General features: G+C 40.6%; 1 protein-coding gene across 1 annotated transcript in view; it reads left to right on the top strand.

The window, feature by feature from the left end:
• The window catches only part of LOC100526059 (zinc finger protein 11-like), a 387,036-nt gene that overhangs the window by 170,792 nt on the left and 192,777 nt on the right, over positions 1–23,467 (top strand). The window lies entirely within an intron of this gene.

Consider the following 23,467-nt stretch of genomic DNA (forward strand, 5'->3'; position numbering starts at 1 on the left):
CTGGATTTGACTGAGTGGTTCCTTTCCCATGTGAGGGAAGATTTCATCTGTTATCTCTTGGAATATTTTTTCTGTCCCCTTCTCTCTCTGTTCTCCTTCTGGCACCCCTATAATACGGATGTTGGTGCATTTAATGTTGTCTCAGAGTTCTCAGAGACTCTCTTCATTTGTTTTCATTTGTTTTTCTCTTTTCTGTTCCACATCCATGATTTCCACTCATCTGTGCCCCACCTTACTTATTCGTTCTTCTGCTGTTAGCTGCTTCTAGTGAATTTTTTATTTCAGTTATTGTATTTTGCATCTCTTCTCAGTTAAGTTTTATATCTTGTATCTCTTTGGTCAGTCTTTCCTGTAAGTTATCCATCTTTGCCTCCAGTTTATTTCCAATGTCTTGCATCATCTTCAGCATCAACAGTCTAAATTCTTTTTCCTGGAGGCTGAGCATCTCCTGATCAATTAGCTGACATTCTGGGGTTTTTCCTTTGTCCCTCATCTGAGTTATGGTTCTCTGTCTTTTCATTTTTATAGGTTTCTGGTGTGGTGACCTTTTTACAGATAGTAGAGTTATAGCCTCTCTTACTTCTAGTGTCTGCCCTCCTTGTGGCTGAAGTTGGTATGGGAGGGGCTGATGCCTGCCCACTGGTAGGAGGAGCTGATTCGAATCCCTCTGGTGGGTGGGGCTTTGTCTCAGGATGGGAATAGAGGCAGCTGTGTATCTGAGGGGTCTTTAGAAGCCTGTTTACTGAGGGGTGGTGCTGTGATCCTGCCCACAATGTTGTTTGGCCTGGGGGTTCTCAGTGCTGATGGGTGGGGCCACGTTTTCCCAAAATGGCCACCTCCAGAGAAAGGCACACTGCTGAGTATTCCCAAGAGCTTTGCTTCCAACGTCCTTCCCTCACAACCAGCCATGTTCACCCCTGTTTTCCCAGGATGTCCTCCAAGAACTGCAGTCAGGTTTGACTCAGATTCCTATGGAGACTTAGCTTTGCCCTGGGACCCAGTGCATGTGAAAATCTATGCGTGCCTTTTAAGAATGGGGTCCTCATTTCCCTGAGTCCTGTGGAGCTCCTGCACAGAAGCCCCACTGACCTTGAGTGCCAGATGCTCCTGGGGCTGTTTCTCCCAGTGCCAGATCCCCACACATGAGAGTTTGATGAGGAGCTCAGAACTCTCACTCTGTAGGTGAGTCTCTGTGAAACCAGTTGATTTCCAGTCTGTGGGGCTTTCCACCCAGGTAGTATGGGGTTGTTTATATCACAAAATTGCCCCTCCTGCCTCTTGATGTGGCCTCCTCTTTGTCTTTCTCGAGTAGAGTATCTTTTTTAATGTTTCCAGTCCATTCGGTTGAAGATTGCTCAGCTTTTAGTTGTGAATTTTGTTGTTTTTAAGAAAGAAGTTGAGCTCCAGGCCTTCTATTCCACCATCTTAATCTCATCAGCCCACCATCACTGTGTCTTGAGTAAAATTAAATGTTGACATTCTTACTCTGTGTCAGTCACTCTTCTAAACTTCCTTCCTCATTCCATCAACTTTTGATGGGGCCTCTTGACTCCTTAGCTTATATGAGAATGTTAATTCCCACACACATTTTTCCTTTCCATGTACCAGCACTGTCAGCATATTTTTTAATTTTACCTCATTAAGTCATTCACATATGCCTTCTGCCTCACTGCCAGATGAACATTTTTACAATTGATGGTTACCAAACATTAAATCCATATCACTGTAGCAAACTTCACAAACATGTGAGGACCTTGGTGCTGACCAAACCTGATGCTCCGGTCTTTGCACATGGGAGATCACAGTCTCGACATCTTTAAAGCATCACATGGAGGAGAAGATTTGGGAGAAAAGGAAGCCTTCTGGGCACTGTAAAGATAAGTCAGCAAGGCATGTGCTCTAGTTTCACAGAAAACTACTGCCAGTTATATAACCGCAACATGAATTACATTTCCTTTAAATGAATTACCTTCCAGGGAAGCTGACCCACCAGTGGCAGGGTCCTTTCTCACTTTCTCTGAACAGTGTGATAGACTTGTCATGAGTTCTGTGTTCTGGACCAGGGGATCCCCTAGATGGATGAAAAGTTCACCAGTCAGACGCAGTGAACTTTTCATTTGCAAACAATTTGTCTAGATGGTCCCCAATTTTTCACAGCCCATTTCGTTTTTTGACACATCTTGACTGGCTTAGGAGGAAATGTCTTTCGATTGTGGTACTTTCTCTGATGAAATTTGGTTGAAGATTGTGCTCCCATTTAGCACTGATATAAAAGATATGTGATAATGTGTCTTTTGGTAGTTAATGTTTTATGTTCACTTATACCACGAAGTAGCTGATGCATATTTATAGAAAAGAATGTCTATTTGGTGTTATGTACACAGGGAATAGATTGATGCTCACAGTTGATAAAATGACTGAGAAAACATAAGGTACCTTCTCTTTTTTCATTTCTCTGCAACTGTCTTGATACGCAGATTTTGGTTCTCTCATAATGCCCACATTGTTGCCACACCACCAAGCATCAAACCATGTTGCATGCAGCAAAAAGGAGGATGTGAGAATCTGATAGGACATTTTTTTTAATTTTTCAAATAAAATATAACTGATATACTATGTTCCTTCAATTCCTATTCTACAGCCAAGTGACCCAGTCCTACACACACACACACACGCACACACACACACACACACACATTCTTTTTTTGTAATACCATCTTCCATCATGTTCTAACTCAAGGGACTGTACACAGTTTCCTGTGCTGTACAGTAGGATCCTCTTACCCAACTGTTTGAAATGTAATAGTTGGCATCTATCAACTCCAAACTCTCCATCCATCCCCTTCTCTCCCTCCTCTCTTCTGGCAACAACAAGTCTGCTCAACATGCCCATGATCTGTTTCTGTTTTGTAGATGGGATCATGTGTGCCATATTTTAGATTGCACATATAAGTGATATCATGTGCTATTGGTCTTTCTTTCTGACTTCACTATGTATGAATCTCTATTTCCATCCATGTTTCTTCAAATGGTATTATATTGTCCTTTTTACTGCTGAGTATTACTGCTGAGTAGTATTCCATTGTGTGTGTGTGTGTATGCACCACATCTTCTTAATGCATTCATATGTCAATGGACCTTGGAGTTGTTTCCATGTCTTGGCTTTTGTGAATAGTGCTGTGATGATCATAGGGGTGCATGTATCTTTTTAAGGGAATATTTTCCCTGGATGGATATATGCCCAGGAGTGGGATTGCTGGATCATATGGTAGTTGTATACTTTGTTTTCTAAGGAACCTCCATACTGTTTTCCATACTGGTTGTACAAGTTTACATTCCCACCAACAGTGTAGGAGGGGACCCCTTTCTTCACATCTTCCCCAGTGTTTGTTTTTTGTTGATGTGTTAATGATGGCCATTCTAATGACTGTGAGGTATCAAAACATTGTAGTTTTGATTTGCATTTCTCTAATAATTAGTGATGTTGAGCATGTTTTCTGTGCCTGCTGGGCATCTGTATGTCCCGTTTGGAGAAATGTCTATATAGATTGTTACCCATTTTTTGATTGGGTTGTTTTTTTGTTCTTGAGTTTTAAGAGTTTTTTGTACATTTTGGACATAAATCCCCTTGCTGTTTGGATTTTTTGAAAAGATTTTCTCCTGTTCTGTGGGTTGCCTCTTCATTTTTTTAAAGTAGTTTTCTTTGGGGTGCAAAAGCCTTTGAGTTTATTTAGTTTCTCATTGGTTTATTATTGCTTTGGTTGTCATTATTCTTGGAGGTGAATCAAACAAGGTGTTGTGATTTATGTCAAAGAGAATTATGCCTATGTTTTCGTATAGGAGTTTTATAGAATCTGGCCTTAAATGTATGTCTTTAATACCTTTTGAGTTTATTTTTGTATATGGTGTTATAGAATGCTGTAATTGCTCCCTAATGTTCAACTGCAGAACATGCACCTCTGGCAGTCTCTCCCCTGACTTGTCTGCAGGCAGGAATGCTGTCTATAGGTCAGAATGTGTACCAATGGGTCTCCTATAGCTCCCTTGGCATGGAAGGAGTGCCACTGGCATGGGCCCTGCAGGGTCACTGGTAGGAGCCTTGGAGCTTGTGCTTTTTCCAGCCAGGTAGCATAAAGCTCCCACAGGAAAGGTGTTCCAGTGGCCCCTTTGGGACTCCCCGGGCATGGAATGGAATGGGTGCCACTAGTGCAGGCCCCCGCAGGACCACTGAGCAGAACCATGGAGCTTGTGCTTTTCCCAGTCAGCCAGTTTGCAGCTGCTGCTGGGATTATGCACTGATGGCTCCATGGGGCTCTTTTGGCATGGAATTTGCTCCACTAGAATGGGAACCACTGGCAGAAGCTGCAGAGCTTTTATCATTCCATCTGCCCCCTACTATTACTCTTCCTGCTCTGAGTTCTCTGTAACTCTAAGGATGCTGCTGCTCCCCATGTGTTGCTAGGCAGCCACTCCTTCTCTCCAGCACCCCCCAAACAATGGCACCTAGTCTCTAATCCTGACTGGGTCACCTCAGCTTACACCCTCCAATGTGGTCCCCTATGCTCTAATTCCTTCAGGTTCTTTCTGCACAGCCAAGCCTCATCTCTCTTTGTGTCTAACCTCTAAGGCCAGAGTTTTAATTCCCGACTCTTGCACTGGAATCCGGTTGCCACTGTACCACTGGTGGTTTGTGGATTGTTTCCATTTTAACTGCTTCGCACCAATTGCTTTGTTCTCCTACAGTACTCTAAAGTTCCTCCTCGGTCCAGGCCAACCTGCTTGCTGGTGCTGGAGCTTCCCAGGGTGCTAGAGCTTATCCTTTTTCCAACTCACTCCTAGGGGTGACTGTCCTGTCTCCCTCCTCTCCCCTCTCTCTTTTTCTTCTTTCTTTTGTCCTTTATGGTTTCATGAAGGTTTTCTTACCCTATCCTAATCCTGAGATCTTTTGTCAAGTGTTTGGCAACTGTTCTGTGTGAAGAGTTCCACATGTAGATATATTCTCAATGTATTTCTGGGAATCAGTGAGCCACATGTCCTACTCATGCACCATCCTCCTCCAGACTCTCCCTTTTTTTTTTTTTTTTTAGAAGCTTGACTATATTTTGCCACTCCCTTCTGGCCTGTAGCTTTTCTGTAGAGAAATAAGCTGAAAGCCTTATGGGGGTTCCCTTGTAATTAATGCTTTGCTTTTCTCTTGCTGCCTTTAGAAGTCTTTGTTTATCTTTCACTTTTGCTGTTTTAAAAAAGAATTTGTCTTGGTGTAGGTCAGTTTGGGTTTATCTTGTTGGGGACCCTCTGTGCCCCATGTACTGGCATATCTCTTTCCTTCTTTAGATTTGGGAAGATTTTAGGCTTCAAGTACATTTTCAACACGCTTTTGACTCTCCTCAATTTCTGGGAACTTTGCCATGCAGAGATCAACATGTTTTGTATTATCCCATATATCGCTTATGTTGTTTTCTTTTCTTCTTCTTTCTTCTTTTTCTAATTTGGCTGTCTGTCTGCTATCATGCTTGGGTGATTTCCATTTTTGAGTTCCAGGTCACATTGTTCATTCTGCTATTCATTGCCTTTCACTCTGCTTTTATCATGGCAAAGGAGTTTTCTAATTTTTCTTGGCTCCTCCTTACAGTTTCTAGGTCCTTTTTACAATAATCCACATTTCTGTTGATAGCCTGTCTTAATTGCTTTGGTACGTTCATTACCTCCTTTTGAAGTCAGTGTCTATTAGACAGTTTCATTGTTTGCTCCTTCAGGGGAGGTCTCCTGTTCTTCTAATTGGGATCGCTGCTTCTCCTTCTTCATTTCATTTCTATTCCTCTTACTCCAGATATGTGGAGATTTTCTTGTCCTTAAGGAAGGCTGATTTCTTCTTTCAGTGTTCAGTAGACTTTACGGGAAGAATTGTTCTACACACAGATTTTTTATTATATATTTTTGGAAGAAGGTAATATCCACCTCCCACTCCTCTGCCATCTTGTACTGATTTCCCTTCCTTTCCTTTTTTGGTCTCATCTCCTTCAGTTTGATATCTAGCTTTCACTTTATATTTGGATTCCTTTTAATCTTTTTTTGGTATATAACTATGATAGGATTTTGCTTTGTGGTTATCATGAAGTTGCAATATGGTAGTCTATATACAAATATGATTGTTTTTAAATTATAAATACCAGCTTTGATATATATTTGTGGATGCTTCTCTACTTTTATTGTTTCCTTTTTTGCCACAGAGAGCATTTCCTAATTGTCTCCTTCATAAATTTCCTGGTTCTACCTGTGGCCATTTCCACATAGAGGATTTCTTTTAGCATTTCTACTTAGAGTTCTTTTAGTCCCAAAGCTAGATTTGTTTGTTGAATTTTTTTAAAATTTGGTTTCTCTGTAAAGAATTTGATTTCCCCATCAAATCTGGATGAGGCCTCTTGGGGTAGCATATGCATGGTGGTTGGATTACCCCTTTCATCATTTTAAATATATCATGCCACTCCCTTCTGATATGCAAAATGTCTGCTGAGAAATCATGATACCCTTATAGTGATTCCCTTCTATATTGCCTTGCTTCTGCTGTCTGTGTTTTAGTGGGTGAGGCTGGTCTGGAGGCTTGTGCAGGCTTCTGGGTTTTAGAGGCTCTTGCCTGACCACTGGTGGAGGAAGCAGGTCTTGGCTCTATGTTGTGCAGGGCTGTTTCAAGGGACATGTCTAGAGATGTCTCTGGCCTCACAAAGTTTTAGATAGCCTGACTGCTGATGGATAGGTTTGTATTCTCACATTGTCAGTTGTCTGGCATGAGGCTTCTCAGCATTGTAGTTTACAGGCTGTTGGGTGGGGCCAGGTCTTGTTGCCAAGGACCCAACTTGTCTGCCTCTGGCCAAAGTTCACATAGGTCCCTGTTATATCTGCTACCAGTCTTTATGACCCCAAAGAGAGCCCTGCTACCCCCTGTCTGCCCAAGAATCCTGATAAGACCAGCATATAGGACTGTCCAAGTCTCCCACTGTGTCACTGGTTTTGCCCTTTTTCTAGTGCATGTGAGATCTTCTGTGCATCTTCCCAGATTGTAGTCTCTGATCCTTCCAGTTTCTGGAGCAACAGCCTTTTAAGTCCCACTGGCCTACAAAGCCAAATGCTCTGGAGGCTCTACCTCCTAATGCTGGAACACTAGGCTGGAGAGCATGGCATGTGGCTAAGAGCTCTCACTCCTTTTGGATAACTTCTGCAATATAATTAATCTACAGTTTGTGGTTTTCACACCTGGGTGGTATGGCAGTTGAGTATATTGCAAAGGAGACCCCCCTCTTTTGTCTCAAGGGTTCCTCTGTGTGTCATTCAATGTAGAATATATTTTCTCTTTTCAATAGACTCCAGTCTTTTGTATAGAGGATTGTTCAAGATTGGCAGTTAAGAATTTTCTGTTTGTATGGTTTTTTAGGGCCACACACACAGCACAGGAAGGTTCTCAGGGTAGGGGTCCAATCAGAGCTGTAGCCAACACTCTATGCCACAGCCACAGCAACATCAGATCTGGGCCACATCTGCAACCTATACCATAGTTTACCACAATTCTGGCCCTTTACCAACTGTGGGAAGCCAGGGATCAAACTAAAGTACTCATGGATGCTAGTCAGGTTTGTTAAGCTGTGAACCAAGATGGGAATTTGCTTTTTCTCAATTTTGTAAAAATTTTTATTTATTTATTTATTTATTGAATGCATTTATGACAGTTGTGATTTTTGTGTGCTTGTATGAAGAGGTGAGCTCAAGGTGAAGTTACTATGCTGTCTATTCTTCATTCCAATACATTTAGTAAATGAGATTTAAATGTTAGCTTTCCACAAAAATTCAATTCACTGTATCAAAATGTGAATGTTTTTCAACCTTTCTAAGACATTACATTGATTCAGAAAATATTGTATCTGGGTTTGCTTAAATTTGCTCCTACCTCTCATTGATTCACACAGGTAAACATCACTTTATCCATGAATCTGTTTTTTAAAAATCTTATCATCATTCTCACCAACTCTTCTTGACTCTCCACATCTTTAGCACTCCCATAGAACCACAGATGCAAAACCCTTCCTTGGGCCTTTTTCTTCAGAGGGTTGAGTGCTCCCACATTGTAAATGGGAGATTGCAATGTGTTAGGAGAAAATCCCACAAGGGCCTTTCATTTCTTTCCTATCTTGTATCAGCTTCTGCTTGCACCTCTGTTCAGTGACTTTTGTACAACACACTGATGAAGATGCCGGCTGTCTCTGGTTGGGGCAAAATGCAGATTAATTACCTGATGAATAAAATACAGACAGTGTCTTGCTCTGCTCAGATGTTAGACAGCATCGCTTTCATCCTAATTGAAGAGTTTGGGATGAGCGAAGCTTAAGATTCCTGATCTTTAATCCCTATATACTGATTACACAGCAGCCAACTGGACTACTTTGCATCACTCCATGGGACAAGTGCACCAAAGTTACAGATAAAAACATCAGTACTATTGCTGTCCGTTTGTGTCATGAAAATATTTTTTTGGCACATACTAAGGCATCTAAAATATTTTTTCCTAACATTGTCAAAACTGCAAGGCTAAAACACTGGAATTTCAAATATGGTAAAATCTAAGACCCTTCTAATTTACTTCCATTTTTTGGTGATGACAGGATGCCATGAGAGATTTGACTTTCTGGAATCGAATAAGTAAGGCTCCTTCAGAGGCCTAATTGGAGAATATGAAAATATCCCCTGGAAAAATTTAAAATTCTCCAATTCAACTAATTAGTAAGATGGTAGTAAGGGCTCTCCATTATCCTACATCCTAATACAGATGATGCGAGAGGTGGGGATACAACCAGCAGCCTAAATAGCCTTTATTTTTGTATCTTGTACTACTAGTAGGAAGAGGAAGGATTAAAGATTTGCCAAGCTTGCTATAGCCAATCAGCTGCCCAAAACTACAGACAAATGTGCTTGCTTGTATTTTCTGTGCAGTTACTCTCAGTACCAGTTACTCATGATACCTCCCTCAGCTCTAGCAACATTGGGCAGAAACCAATAAAAACTGTGTAATCCTCTCACTAGATGCTGAAAAAGCCTTTGACAAGATCCAACACCCATTTCTGATAAAAACCCTTCAGCAAGTGTGCATAAAGGGAACCTACCTCAACATAATAAAGGCCACAGATGACAAACCCACAGCCAACATCATTCTCAATGGTGAAAAGCTGAAGGAGTTCCTGGTGAGATCAGGAACAAGACAAGGATATCTACTATCTCCACTACACTTCAACATAGTTTTCGAAGTCCTAGCCACAGCAGTCAGAGAAGTAAAAGAAATAAAAGGAATCCAAATTGGAAAGGAAGAAGGGAAACTAGCACCATTTGCAAATGACGTAATCCTATACCTAGAGTATCATAAAGACTCTACCAGCAAAATGTTAGAGCCCATCCACGAATTGGTCAAAGTCACAGGATATAAAATTAATACACAGAAATCAACTGCATTTCTATATCCTAACAATGAAACATCAGAAAGAGAAATTAGGGAAGCAATCCCATTTACCATCACATTGAAAAGAATAAAACACCTAGGAATAAACCTACCTAAAGAGACAAAAGACCTGTACTCTGAAAAGTATAAGATGCTGATTACAGAAATCAAAGATGACACAAACAAATGGAAAGACAAACCATGCTCTTGGATTGGAAGTGTCAATAGTATCAAAATGACTATACTGCCCAAAGTGATGTACAGAGTCAATGCAGTCTCTATAAAATTACCAAGGACAGTTTTCACAGAACTCAAACAAAATATTTTAAAGTTTGTTGGAAGCACAAAAGACGCAGAATAACCAAAGACATCCTGAAAAATAAAAATGGAGCTGAAGGAATCAGGCCCCTAGTCTTCAAAATATCCTACAGAGCTACAGTCATCAAAACTCTATAGTACTGGCATAAAGACAGATACATAGATCCCTGGAACAGGATAGAAAGCCTTGAATTAAATCCACACACCTTCAATCAACTAATCTATGACAAAGGAGGCAAGAATATACACTGGCGAAAAGACAGACCTTTAAGTAAGTGGTGCTGGGAAAACTGGACGGCCATATGTAAAAGAATGAAATTAGATCACTACACAAAAAAAGTATGTGTGGCAACACAAAAACATCCCCCCTCCCACAAAAACAAAAACAAAAACAAAAACAAAGCCATACTGAGAATGTAAAATGGAGATGGTGGAATCATGCTTCATGATCTCAAGTTATACTTCAAAGCTACAGCAATCCAAATAGTATGGCATGGGCCAAAAATGGTAGTATAGATCAGGGGAATAGGATAGAATATGCAGAATTAAACTCACATACTTTTGGACAATGTACTTTTAACCAAGGAGGCAAGAACACACAGTGGAGGAAATCGCAGAAATATCTTTTTTTTGGATCTACCTCCTAGAGTAATGGCACGTTTACATAATGGAGTATTACTCAGCCAGAAGAAGAACAAAATAATGTCATTTGCAGCAACCCAAAAGACCAATACCATATGATATCACTTCTACCTACAATCTAATCTATGGCATATATGAAGCAATCTATAGAAAAGAACAAACTCATGGACATGGAAAACTGATTTGTGATTCCCCAAGGATTGGGGGAGGCATTGGGATGGACTGGGAGTTCAGGGTTTTTTGATGCAACTATTGGATTTGGAGTGTGAATAAGCAATGAGGTCCTGCTGTATAGGACTTCACTGGTCACTAGAACATTTTGGAGGATCATGTGAGAACAAGAATGTTTATACATGTATAACTGTGTCACTTTGCTGTACAGCAGAAATAGACAGAATACTGTAAATCAACTATAATTAATATTTTAAAATAAAAATGCTAATTAAGAAAAAATTACTGATAGAAACACTGGTCAGTGTAACAAGGCACTGGAAACTAGAAAGATGAATGAGTCAAAAACAGACAAACTGGGAAAGTTCTCATCATGCCACAGTGGTTAACGAATCCAACTAGGAACCATGAGGTTGCAGATTCTCTCCCTGCCCTTGCTCAGCAGGTTAAGGATCCAGCATTGCTGTGAACTCTGGTGTGGGTTGCAGATGCGGCTTGGATCCTGCATTGCTGTGGCTCTGGTGTAGGCTCCTAGCCTGGGAACCTCCATATCCCATGAGAGCAGCCCAAGAAATAGCAAAAAGACCAGAAAAAAAAAAACAAAACTGCTGGGATAAAAAGCAATCTAGAAGCAATGAATAGCAGGCTAAATGACACAGAACCAATAAGGGATCTGAAAGAGAATAATGGAAATCACCAGTCAAGACATCTGGCAGATAAACCAGGGGGAAAAAGGATGAAGCCAATATACTCGATCTATGGAAATATAGAAAAAGTGCCAACCAATATATAATAGTGGCTCCGGAAAATATCTGCTGATGACTCAAGCAACAAGGTGTTCATATCCAAAATATACAAACAACTCATAAAAGTCAATGCTGAAAAAACAAACAACCCAATGGAAAAATGGGCCGAAGACCCAAACCAACATTTTTTCAAAGAAGATGTACAGATGGCCAACAGCACACAAAAAGATATTCAGCATCACTATCAGAGAAATGTACATCAAAGCCACCATGAACGTATCACTTCCCACCTGTCAGAATGGCTCTCTTCAAAATGTCCACAAACAATAAATAGAGGAAAAGGGGTAGAAAAAGAGAACACTCATACACTGTTGGTAGGCATATAAATTAGTGCAGCCTGGGAATCTCCATATGCCATGGGAGCAGCCCTACAAAAGGCAAAAAGACAAAACAAAACAAAACCCAAAAACATGCTCTTACCCAGACCATAAATATATTTTCATCTAATGTTAACAGGACGAAAAGTCTTAACTTAAATTTTTGATCATGAGTCCACTAATATTGCTATCTATATTTTATTAACTGTTTTCACAAAATTGCTATTTCTTGCACTGCTGCATTTGTAGCTGAGCCTCTGATACAATGATGATATGCAGTTCTATGTGAGCTCAGTGATCTCTAGATATGGGAAAATGCAGCAAGAAGAAATATGTTCCTGGACCAAAATAGACAGGGAAGATAGGTGGTCCAGAGGCTTTTGACTACTGTTAATAAGGCCTAATCCAGTAATAGTACACTGAGTTGCCTGTCAGCAAAATCTTTACCAGATCTAGGAATATTCATTCCCAGTGCTGTGGGACAACAAAATGGTCATGATATGCCTCCCCAAAGTATGGTCAAATATATGGCCATGGGCAAGCACTGTGAACTGAAGACTGACACTTGCCATCAGCCTCTCCATGGAGTAAAACATGAGCCATTGCAGCTGCCAACTCACAGCACCCCCTAGCAGAGCTCAGCGTGGAACCCAGGAGTGAGACACTCTGTGCTCTGGGAACACTGACAGAACAGGCCTTCAGATAGTTAGATTTTAGATAAGGATTTTTATTGGCCCCAATTCTTGCATCTTCTCATATCTAGAAAAACTGAAACCCTCATCTTCATTGGCCATTAGAGAGAAAAGGCAAAATGGAGCAGCTGTGGGTCAGATACCCAAGGTAATGCAAGGACATATTATGGGAGTAATTTTACATAAGTCTATACTGCTAAAAACTTAAGGTTTATGTGCCCTGTCAGACTTGATGCCATGAGCTGTTCTCAGAGCGACATCAGCTGGCAGCTGCAACCTTACCTTTTCAAGGGCTCCTCTTATAATAACAGAAGGGAGACAACATGTATAAGGACCAAGAGCCCCCGTTATTTAAAACTACACTCCTCCTTCAACAGTACGAGTAGGAACCTAAATTCCAAACCTCTGTTCAATCTCATTTTCCTTTTCTTCCCATCTTCCATAGTAGGAACCTACCATGTCCAGCCAGCAGTACTCCCCCCTGGCCTCAACCACCAGGAAGTAGCTGCAGAAGAAAAGACCATTGCCCCTACCCCATATTTTAAAAAGGGCTGGAATAATAGGTTCCCAGGATGATGGAGACAGACCCCACCCCCTGAATGTGACTGTTCACCTTGGAGACCTGCTGCAGACATGGTCTGCAGAATCATGGATTGGTCCATAGAAACCGAGTGAACAGCCTCCAATCAAAATTAACAATGACCATCCTTATGCAACAAAAAGGGGGGAGACCACGGAACAGCAGAACTCTGCAGAAGGCAACTATCTATGGACTCAGAGTTCTAAAGTACAGAGTCTCCTTCAAAGACAAGATGAAGGCTTTTGCATTAACCATGTTATTCAATAAACAGCTGCACTATGCCCTAAGGATATCCCCTTTGAAGTTACCAAGGTGATAATCTCATTATTGCCCCTGCCTATTCCTACCCACCAAGCTTGCAACCTTCCTTGATCCCATTAGTGGTAATCCCATCACCATCCTTCAAAAAAATCAGGTGGGCTAAATCCTAGGGCCTTTGTTCTGTGGAACAGAGTGCCTCCTGGTCTCCAGTTTCTAAAGGTAAGTAGTACTATGTGTTCTGTTATTCAGTGCCATCCCTCTTCCAGGATTCCCCATTTACCTGCAGTGCTGGACATAGCAGTAAATCATGTGTCTTTCTGGGGGAAGAGCAGTCTATACAGAGGGAATAGCCAGTGCAGAGGCTCTAAGATAGGGCCATGACTCATATGCCCAGGGAACAACAGGGAGACCAGGGTGCAGGAAGAGGGAGTGAGAGCAAGAATAGCAGATGTGGTTAGAGAGATGACTGGGGTCGGATCCTATTCAAAGCTAGTAACTCTGGCCTTAGTTGAGAGCAATTAGGAGCTGTGGCAGAGTTTTGACAGAATAGCGATATGATCTACATTTTCAAAAGATCACTCTGGCTTGTATTGAGAATCAGCTGGAAGGAATAAGAGGAAAAGCCAGGAGATCAATGAGGAGTCTGCTGCAGTCAACTGGGCAAGAAATGATGGTGGCTCAAATCAAGAGGGTAGCTCATAGTCATGGTAAGAGGGATGGGGTTAGGATGTAGAACCACTGATTGGTCTGTGGTGCATGAGAGAAGAAGAGTTACAGAAGACCCCACTGTTTTCAGTCTTAGTAAGTAATGAAACAGAGTATGTAGGGGAATCCATTGTGGGGGATGAGTAAAATCAGAAGTTCAAGTTTAATTGTGTCAAACTCCAGATATCAGTTATGCACCATGTAGAGACCTTAGGGAGGCAGTTGGACATGCATTTAGGAATGATGTTTAGGCTGGAGATATATGCATATAAAGTTGTCAGTACATAAAGTTTTTTTTTTTTAGATTTATTTTATTTTTTTAACCACATCTGTATTTGTATAATGATCATAAAAATATAATTTCACAGGAATACCATCCCACAGCACAAACACATACCCCCACCCCCCAACCTGTCTTCTCTGGAGACCATAAGTTTTTTCAGTATCTGTGAGTCAGCATCTGTTCTGCAAAGAAGTTCAATCTGTGCTTTTTTCAAGTTCCACATGTCAGTGAAAGCATTTGATATTGGTGTCTCATTGTATGGCTGACTTCACTCAGCATGATAGTTTCTAAGTTCATCCCTGTTGCTAAAAATGCTGGTATTTTGTCCTTCTTAATGGCCGAATAATATTCCATTGTGGATATGTACCACATCTTCTTGATCCACTCCACTGTCGATGGACGTTTAGGTTGTTTCCATGATTTGGCTATTTTATATAGTGCTGCAATGAACACTGGAGTACATGTGTCTTTGCAAGTCATGTTTCTCTCTGGATAGATGCCCTGTTGGGCCCAGAATTCTATGATTCTGTTCTCTGCCTACATTTGGGCTCTACACTGCGTATATGTCTCTAACCAGAATGAATACTACTGGTATTTCTGAGCTGAGTTAGTATCACTTCAGACAAAGGTAAAAAAATATTTTAGGAACCTTGTGCTGTCTTATCACAGGTATAGTTTTTATTAGACACTTTGAAATATTAAAAGTGGAACAGTACTGTTCTGCATGGATCAAGTGTGTATTTTGTGCCTGCCCTGTCCTGAGTGCTTTCTATATACTTCATAGTACTGGCCTGAAATAGGTAGTCTTATCCTCATCGACACATAAGGAACCTGAGGTAAAAGAGGTTCATTAAGCAACATATCTAAAGTTATACAGCCTATATGTGATACAGCTACTTCACTGTACAGCAGAAATTGATGGAACACTGTAAATCAACTCTGGTAAAAATTTTTTTTAAAAAAGTGATACAGCCAGTATTTGAACTTGTGAAGTCTGATTCTGGAGTTTAAGATCTTAATGACTAGCTTGGAGTATTGGGGAGAAACAGGCTTTCTTTGTACTTATTGAGAGCTGTTAGTATAATTTAAGCATTGACTTTTTAACATGGAGTAGATTGACAGTGGGGGTGTAATGGCTAATGGCATGGTGGTTTGCACAGGTCTGTGATACCTTTTTCTAAATAAGTTTTCTTTTGTGTTTTGAGATTTTTGGGGATTTTGTTTTTGTTTATTTGTTTGTTTGTTTTGTTTTTTGGTTGTTTCAGGGCCACACACACTGCAAAATATGGAGGTACCCAGGCTAGGGGTCAAATCAGAACTGTAAATCCCAGCCTAAACCAAAGACACAGCAATGTGGAATCCAAGCACACAGTCACCTCCAGAAATGTCCCAAGAAAGTGTGCTGCACAATGTAGAGCCAAGAACTGCTTCATCCACCAGTGGGCAGGCAATAGCCCCTTAAACAAGGAAACCTTCACAAGCCTCCAGACCAGCCTCACCCATAAATACACAGACATCAGAAGTGAGATAATATACTGCAGTCTACAGAACTGGGTCCATAAGCACAGGCAGAACCTATCATGGGACTGGATGGTCCCTTACCATTTGGTGATGAGAGGGGAGTGTACTACTGGCACACAGACAACATCCCATACAGAGGACTACTTTTCCAAGGTCAGAGACATAAAAAGTCTACTGCATACATAAAATACAAATAGAAGTTTAAACAAAAGAAGATGGCAAAGAATATACTCCAGGTGAAGGAACAAGATAAAACCTCAGAGGAACTAAGTGAAGTGGACATATGCAATCTACACAAGAGTCAGAGTAAAGATTCTAAAGGTGATCCAGGAACTCAGGAAAAGAGCATATGGACAGAGCATGAAGGTACAAGAAGCTTTTCGCAAAAAGTTAGAAAACCTAATGAAACAAAAAAACAGCTGAAGAATATAATAACTGAAATGAAAAATATAGCACAAGGAATCAATAGCAGAATAAATTAAACAGAAGAGTACATCAGTGATCTGGAAGACTGAGTGGTAGAGATCAGTGCCATGAAACACAATAAAGAAAAAAGAATGAAAGGAAACGAATGAAAAAAGAATGAAAGCCCCAGAGATATCTAGGGCAATGTCAAACATAAGAGCATCTGCATTATAGGGGTGTCTGAAGGAGATGATGGAAAGGGCCTGAGAGCTTATTTAAAGAGATAGTAGCTCAACTTGCCTAACATGGGATAGGAAATGGTCACTGAAATCCAGAAAGTGCAGAGTCCCATACAGGATTAACCAAAGGAGGAACATGCTGAGACACATAGGAATCAAATAGAAGAAAAATTAAAGATAGATAAAATGTTAAAAATAACTAAGGAAAAGCAATAAATAAATACAAAGGAATTCCCATGAGGCTATCCTCTGATTTTTCAGAAGACATTTTGCACAAGAGAAGGGAGTGCGAGAAGATATTTAAATTGATGAAAGGGGAAAAAAGCTTAAAATTGAAATACAGTACCCAGCTAGGCACTGATCCATATTTCATGGAGAAATTAAATATTTTACAGATAAACAAAACAAGAAATCTACACACCAAACTACTTTTAGTTTATTATTTTTATTTATTTACTTATATTTTACCTTTTTGCATTTTCTAGGGCAGCTCCCATTGCATATAGAGGTTCCAGGGCTAGGGGTCAATTCGGAGCTGTAGCCACCAGCCTACACCAGAGCCACAGCAACACAGGATCTGAGCCATGTCTGCAAACTAAAACACAGCTCATGGCAATGCCATGTCCTTAACCCATGCAAAGCCAGGGATCAAACCTGCAACCTCATGGTTCCTAGTCAGATTCATTAATGACTGCACCACCATGGGAACTCAACAAACCAAGCTAGTTTTAAAGCAAATGGTAAAAGAACTCCTCTAAGTGGAAAAGGACACAGGCAGAAACAGGAAAATTATGAAATAGAAAATTATGAAATTTTCTCAGTGGTAAAGGCAAACTTACAAACATCCACAAATATGATATCAAAAACAGTAATCACGAGAGAAGAGTATAAATGTGGGACATTTGAAATTTAAGTGATTAGCTTGTATAAACATTCATATATGTATATAGACTGCTATATTGCAACCTCATGGTAATCACAGAGCAAAAATCCATCATAGATAGAAAGCAAAAAAAGATAAAGGATTCCAAACATTAAATAAAAGGTAGTCATCAAATCAAGAGATGAGACCAAAAGAGGAAAGGAAGGGAGATCAGCAGAAGATGGCAGAGGTATAGAAGGTGGATACCACCTTCTCCAAAAATATATATTAAAAAAAATCTACGTGTAGAACAATTCTCACAGTACATTTCTTGAACACTGAGAGAAGAAATCAGCCTTCCTAAAGGACAAGAAAATCTCCACATATCTGGTGTAAGAGAAAATAAGTCAAATGAAGAGGCAGAAGCAGCAATCCCAATTAAACGAATAGAACATCCCTGAAGGAGCAAACAATGAGACCACCTAATACACATTCAGTTCAAAAAGGAGGTAAAGAAAATACTGAAGCAATTAAGAAAGGCCAGCAACAGAAAGGAGAATTACTGTAAAAAAGGAATTAGAAAGTATAAGGAGGAGCCAAGAAAAATTAGAAAACTCCATTGCCATGATAAAAGCAGAGTTAAAGGCAATGAAAAGCAGAATGAATAACGTGAAGGAACAAATAAGTAACTTGGAAGACAGAATAATGGAAATTACTCAACCATGGCAGCAGACAGAGAGCCAAATGAACAGGGGAGGCGGAGGAAGAGGAGGAAGAAAAGAAAACAATACAGGTGATCTTGGGGATTATATATAATGAATGTGTCAAACCATGCAAAGCAAGGATGGCAGAAGTTGAGGAGAGTCAAAAGGGTGTTGAAAATGTACTTGAAGCCTAAAATCTTCCCAAACATAAGAAAGGAAACAGATATCCAGGCACATGAGGCACAGAGTGTCCCTAAGAAGACGAACCCAAACAGACCTGCATCAAGACATATTCTTTTTTAAAACAGCAAAAGTGAAAGATAAACAAAGGCTTCTAAAGGCAGAACGAGAAAAGCAAAGCATTAATTACAAGGGAACCCCCATAAGGCTTTCAGCTTATTTCTCTACAGAAAAGCTGCAGGCCAGAAGGGAGTGGCAAAATATAGTCAAAGTTCAAAAAAGGAAAAAAAAAAAAAAAGAGTCTGGAGGAGGATGGTGGATGAGTAGGACATGTGGCTCACCTATTCCCAGAAATACATTGAGAATATATCTGAAAGGGGAACACTTTTTTTTGGTCCTTTTGCCTTTTATAGGGCTGCTCCCATAGCATATGGTGGTTCACAGGCTGGGGGTCTAATCTGAGCTGTAGTCACCAGCCTATGCCAGACCCACAGGAACGTGGGATCCGAGCCACGTCTGAAATCTATACCACAGCTCACAGCAACATCGGACGATCCTTAACCCACTGAGTAAGGCCCAGGACCAAACTCACAACCTCATGGTTCCTAGTCAGATTTGTTACCCACTGCACCACAATGGGAACTCCTACATATGGAACTCTTCACACAGAAAATTTGCCAAACACGTGACAAAGATCTCAGGATTAGGATAGGGCAAGAAACCCTTCATGAAACCATAAAGGACAAAAGAAAGAAGAAAAAGAGAGAGGGGAGAGAAGGGAGACAGGACAGCCACCCCTAGGAGGGAGTTGGAAAGAGGAAAAGACCCTGCACCCTGGGAAGCTCCAACACCAGCAAGGAGGTCTGCCTGGACAGAGGAGGAACTTTAGAGTACTGGAGGAGAACAGAGCAATTGGTGTGAAGCAGCTGAAATGGAAACAATCCACAAACCATCAGTGCTACAGTGGCAACTGTACAGCGGTGCAAGTGTCAGGAACTAAAATTCTGGCCTTAGAGGTTAGACACAAAGAGAGGTGAGGGTTGGCCATGCAGAAACAGCCTGAAGGAACTTAAGTATAGGGGGACCACTTTGGAGGGTGCAAGCTGAGGCAACCCCATCAGGATTAGACTAGGTGCCATCATTTGGGGTACTGGAGAGAAGGAGTGGCTGCCTAGCAACAGATGGTGAGCAGCCTCATCCTTAGGGCTACAGAGAACTCAAGAGCAGGAAGAGTACCAACCTGGTGGTGGAGGGGGATGACACAAGCTATGCTGCTCCTGCCAGTGGCTCCTACTCTGATGGTGCAAATTCCATGCCAAAAGAACCCCTAGAGGGCCATCAGTGCACGATCCTTGCAGGAGCTGCAAAGTGCCTGACTGGGAAATGCACGAGCTCCATGGTTCTGCTCAGTGGTCCTGTGGGGGGCCTGCACTAGGGGCACCCATTCCATTCCATGCCAGGGGAGTCCCAAAGGGGCCACCAGAACACATTTTCCTGTGGGATCTGTAGGCTCCCTGGCTGGAGAAAAGCTCAAGCTCCAAGGCTCCTGCCAGTGACCCTGCAGGGCCCATGCCAGTGGCACTCCTTCCATGCCAAGGAGGCTATGGGAGGCCCATTGGTACACTTTCTGATCTATAGAGACCCTCCCTGCCTGCAGCCAGGTCAGGAGAGAGACCACCAGAAGTACATGTTCTCCAGCTCAACAGTCAGGGAGCAATTAGAGTATTCTCTAACACCATATAAAAAATGTCAAAATATTAAACATATACATTTAAGGCCAGAAACTATAAAACTCCTAGAGGAAAACAGAGGCAGAGTTCTCATTGACATAAATCACAACATCTTGGATTTTGTTGGTGTTTTCTTAACAATATTTGTTCTTTTTTTAATACTCAAATGAATTTATCACATCTGTAGTTATATAATGATCATAACAATTGAATCTTACAAGATTTTCATCCCATAACCCCTGCACATCCCCTCACCCCTAAAATGTCTCCTCTGGAGACCATAAGTTTTTCAATGTCTATGAGTCAGCATCTGTTCTGCAAAGAAGTTCCATCTGTGCTTTTTTCAATTTCCACATGTCAGTGAAAGCATTTGATGTTGGTGTCTCATTGTATGGCTGACATCACTTAGCATGATAATTTCTAGATCCATCCATGTTGCTACAAATGCCGGTATTTCATTCATTTTAATGGCTGAATAATATTCCATTGTGTATATGTACCACATCTTCTCAATCCACTCCTCTGTCGATGGACATTTAGGTTGCTTCCATGTCTTGGCTATTGCAAATAGTGCTGCAATGAACATCAGAGTACATGTGTCCCTGTGAGTCGTGGCTTTATCTGGATAGATGCCCAGGAGTGGGATTGCTGGATCAAATGGTAGTTCTATTTTTCATTTTCTGAGGAATCTCCATACTGCTTTCCACGGTGGTCGCAGCAATTTACAATCCCACCAACTGTGTACTAGAGTTCCATTTGTTGCACACCCTCTCCAGCACTTACTGTTTGTAGACTTTTTGATGATGGCCATTCTGGCTGGTGTAAGCAGGTACCACATAGTGGTTTTGATTTGCATTTCTCTTGTAATGAGTGATGTTGAACATGTTTTCATATGTTTTTTGGCCATCTGCATGTCTTCTTTGGAGAATTGTCTGTTTAGATCTTCTGCCCATTTTTTGATGGGGTTGTTTGTTTTTTGGTATGGAGCTGAAAAGGTGTTTATAAATTTTGGAGATAAATCCCTTGTCAGCTGAATCACTTGCAAAGATTTTCTCCCATTCTGTGGGTTGTCTTTTCATTTTGTTTAGGGTTTCCTTTGCTGTGCATATACTTTGAAGTTTGATTAGGTCCAATTTATATTTGTTTTTATTGTCAATACTCTGAGAGGTGGATCTGAGAAGATGTTGCTGCTGTTTATCTCAGAGAGTGTTTGGCCTATGTTTTCCTCTTAGAGTTTTATAGTGTCTGGTCTTATATCTAGGTCTTTAACCCATTCGGAGTTTATTTTTGTGTATGGTGTTAGGGAGTGTTCTATTTCATTCTTTTCCATGTTGCTGTCTAGTTTTTCCAGAGCCACTTATTGAACAAGCTGTTCTTTCTCCAATGGATATTCTTGCCTCCTTTGTCATAGTTTAGTTGGCTGTAGGTGCATGGGTTGAATTCTGAGCTTTCTATCTTGCTCCACTGATGTATATTTCTGTCTTTGTGCCAGTACCATACGGTTTTGATGTCTGTTGCTTTGTAGTATAGTTTGATGTCTGGGCAACTGATACTTCCAGCTCCATTTTTCTTTTTCAGGATGTCTTTGGCTATTCTGGGTCTTTTGTGCTTCCAAACAAACTTTAAGATATTTTGTTTGAGTTCTGTGAAAAATGTCCTTGGTAATTTGATAGGTATTGCACTGAATCTGACACAACAGCTTGTTTGATTCACCTCTTAGAATAATGACAATAAAAACAAAAATAAACCAATGAGAAACTAATTAAACTCAAAAGCTTTTGCACACCACAGGACACCACTAAAAAAAGGAAAAGACAACCCACAGAGCAGGAGAAAACCTTTGCAAAAGAGTCACCTGACAAATGTTTTATCTCCAAAATATACAAGCAACTCATAAAACTCCACAACAACAAACAACCCAATTAAAAATTGGACAAAGACCTATATGACATTTCTCCAAATAGGACATACACATCACCAGCAGGCACAGGAAAAATGCTCAGCATCACTAATTATTAGAGAAATGCAAATCAAAACTACAATGTTATGATACTTTATAGTAGTTAGAATGGCCATTAACATGTCAACAAAAAACAAATGCTGTAGAGGATGTGAAGAAAAGGGAGTCCTCCTACACTGTTGGTGGGAATGTAAATTGGTACAACCAGTATGGAAAATGTATGGAGGTTCCTTAGAAAACTAAGTTTAGAACTACCCAATGTCCCAAAACTCCCACTCCTGGACATATATCCAGAGAAAACATTCGTTTAAAAAGATACACACAACTATATATTCATCACAACACTAGTCACAAAAGCCAAGACATGGAAAAAACCCAAATGTCCACTGACATATGAATGGATTAAGAAGATGTGGTACACACACATACACACACACACACAATGGAATACTACTGAGCAATAAATACACAATGTAATACCATTTGAAGCATCGTGGATGGAACTAGAGATTCGTACTAAGTGAAGTAAATCAGAAAGAGAAAGACAAATACAACATGATATAACTTCTATTTGCAATCTAAAATATCACACACATGATCCTATCTACAAAACAGAAAAAGATCATGGGCATGGAGAGCAGACTTGTGTTTGCCAGGGGAAGGAGGGACAGAAGAGGTTGAATGGGGAGTTTGGAGTTGGTAGATGCCAACTATTACATTTCAAACAGTTGGGTAAGAGGATCCTACTGTACAGCACAGGAAACTGTGTACAGTCACTTGGGTTAGAACATGATGGAAGACAGTATTACAAAAAAAGAATGTGTGTGTGTGTGTGTGTGTGTGTGTGTAGGACTGGGTCACTTGGCTGTAAGCAGAAATTGAAAGAACATTGCATATCAACTACAATTGCAAAATTAAAACAATGATAACTCCCATATTCTATCAGATTCACACACCCTCCTTTTTGCTGCATGCAACATGATTTGATGCTTGGCAGTGTGGCAACCATATGGGCATTATGAGAGAACAGAAATCTGCCCATCAAGAAAGTTCCAGAGAAGTAAAAAAAGAGAAAGTACCTTATGTTTTCTCAGTCCTTTTATCAACTGTGAACATCAACCTATTCCCTGTGTACATAATACCAAATAGACACTCTTTTCTATAAATATGCATCAGCTACTTCGTGGTATAAGTGAACATAAAACATTAACTATAGAAAAGGACACATTATCATATATCTTTACATCAATGCTAAATGGCAGCACAATCTTCAACCAAATCTCATCAGAGCAATGAGCACCACTGAAGGCACTTTCCTCCTAATCCAGTCAAGATGTGTCAAAAGACAAAAAGGGCTGTGAAAAATTGGGGACCATCTAGACAAGAAACTTTGCAAATGAAAAGTTTACTGCCTCTGACTGGTGAACTTCTTCTCCATCTAGGGGATCCCCTGGTCCAGAACCCAGGACTCATGACAAACCATCCCAGTCACTGTTAAGAGAAAGTGAGAAAGGACCCTGCCACTGGTGGGTCAGCTTCCTTGGAAGGTTGTTCATTTAAAGGAGATATAATTAATGTTGCAGTTACATAACTGGCAGTAGTTTTCTGTGAAA

Source organism: Sus scrofa, chromosome 8 (genome assembly GCF_000003025.6).
Source record: "Sus scrofa isolate TJ Tabasco breed Duroc chromosome 8, Sscrofa11.1, whole genome shotgun sequence".
NCBI classification, from domain to species: domain Eukaryota; kingdom Metazoa; phylum Chordata; class Mammalia; order Artiodactyla; family Suidae; genus Sus; species Sus scrofa.